The sequence below is a fragment of the Trachymyrmex cornetzi genome, unplaced genomic scaffold (assembly GCF_001594075.2).
Source record: "Trachymyrmex cornetzi isolate Tcor2-1 unplaced genomic scaffold, Tcor1.1 scaffold35, whole genome shotgun sequence".
Lineage (NCBI taxonomy): Eukaryota > Metazoa > Arthropoda > Insecta > Hymenoptera > Formicidae > Trachymyrmex > Trachymyrmex cornetzi.
This window is the reverse complement of record NW_017298213.1, coordinates 875,753-878,119: the sequence shown is the minus strand read 5'-3', so window position 1 is coordinate 878,119 and position 2,367 is coordinate 875,753.

Below are 2,367 nucleotides of genomic sequence, written 5' to 3'. Positions count from 1 at the left end.
CAGCGCAAAATTGAATCAAGAATTTAATGAAACAATATTCGAAGCGAGAAATTTTTTGTTTTTTTTCATGATTAATAAATATTTTTATTGTTATATAAGAGGGACTAAAGTTACTATTGTATTAATCTAATAAAGAAAGACGGTCCTTATTCGATCGTCGGCAATGGGCATTCGAGATAGTTATGTAGTCACAAATTAATATAAATAAATTAATTAAATTAATATAAATAAATTAATAATATATATCGACACGAGGAGATTCTTGCGCTGCGCTCACTATGTCGTTAACTTACGCGGCACTAACAATTCAAATGGGCCGAAACCGCCGTAAGGCCCATGGGACGACGGTGGGGAAAGAGAGGAAATAAAGAAAAAAAATAATTGTATTGTGACACGAAGTTCCATCCATAATAAATAAATGAAAATATTATACAGTTAGGCCGACTTTTCCGCCAGTTCGTGCCTTTATTCTGCATGAGAGAGAGAGAGAGAGAGAGAGAGAGAGAGAGAGAGAGAGAGAGAGAGAGAGAGAAAGAGAGCGAGAGAGAATGCAATTTTGGAATTCGATAATCTAATAATAATGTGCTACAATGTAATCGCGCGATAATAAGAGAGCGAGAGAGAGAGAGAGAGAGAGAGAGAGAGAGAGAGTGTGAGAAAAGCGCGAAAGAGTAAACTAGCCAGTTTAAAGAATAAAGATAAGAAAAGTAAAATGATAGGAAAATTGGAAAACGAGGAAATAGTGAGAGAAATTGGAAGCGTGAAAACTGATGCGCAGGAAAAATGATCAAGAAGAAATTACACACTATAAACGCAAGAAAGAGCAAAAAGACACCGGATTATTGCATAATATATATTTTCGGAGAACGCTGTGACATCCGTAATAATTCTTTCGATTAAAAAAAGAACGTAATAAAAAAGCGAAAAATTCAATAAATGAAGAAAGAGGAAAAATGTGCGCGCAAATCACACGTGTTCAGTGGCACGTGCGAGAGCAAAAAAAGAAAAGAGAAATAGAGCGAGGGAGAGAGTGTGAGGTGGAGAGAAAACTATAGCAATTGTTGAACATTCGTTAAATTGTCCTCGTTTCACGATGTAATAAAGGCTATTTTACTTTGATGCCCCGCTGTTATGTTTTTTGTGTGATCGATTACCCTGGGAGGGAAACTCGGGACGCGCAATTACATACTTTTTATATATACGAGGGTCGTCTGAAAAGTTTTGAGCCTAACATAGAAACAAGTAATTTTTCGATCAAGTTCAATTTTATTTTTCCACATAGTCTCCTTTCAAGTCGATATATTTTTTCCAGCGATGCTCCCACCCCTTTACTCCATTCAAATAATACTGAGCAAAATAGGCGTCTACGGATGCGATGACCTCCTCGTTCGATGAAAATTTCTGTCCTCCGAGCCAAACTTTGAGCCAAGGAAACAGAAAAAAGTCGCTGGGGGCCAGATCTGGTGAATACGGTGGATGGTCAATTAATTCGAACCGCAATTCGTGAATTTTTGCCATAGCGACCGCCGAAGTGTGAGACGGCGCGTTATCTTGATGGAACAGCACTTTCTTCTTTTTCAAATGCGGTCGTTTTTTCTCAATTTCTGCCTTCAGCTTGTCAAGCAATGATGCGAAGTACGTCCCTGTTATTGTTTTACCTTTTTCAAGATAGTCGATCAACACAATTCCATGACTGTCTCAAAAAACAGTCGCCATCGCCTTTCCAGCCGATAAAACCGTCTTCGCTTTCTTCGGAGCAGGTTCACCCTTCACAGTCCACTGTTTTGATTGTTCTTTCGTTTCAAGAGTGAAGTGGTGGATCCAAGTTTCATCAACCGTTATTAATCGACGCAAAAAATCCGACTCGTTTCGCTTTTTGGAAATTACTCCAATAGGGCCTTAGAAATGTTCATTCGAATGCGTTTTTGATCCAGAGTGAGCAAGCGCGGCACCCAACGCGCGGTTAACTTACGCGTGCCTAATTCTTCAGTCAATATATGACAAACACGTTCCTTTGATATGCCAACAGCCTCTGCTATCTCCCTAATCTTAATTCGACGGTTGTCCATTATCATTTGATGAATTTCTTCGATGTTATCGGTAGTGGTCGCAGTTGTTGGTCGTCCCGAACGCTCATCATCAGCTCAGCTGGTACGACCACGTTTAAATTCAGCTCAGGGAATGGAAGTAACTCGTTACTTGTAACGAAGTTACAGTTACAAGTTACTTTTTTGGTAACTTTACTAGTAACTGCGTTACTTTTTTTCTTTGGTAACTGTAACGGTAACGAAGTTACATTTCTTTGATAACGGTAACGAATTTTACAGTTACTTTTATCGTTACTTTGCACATGATTGGACACGATAC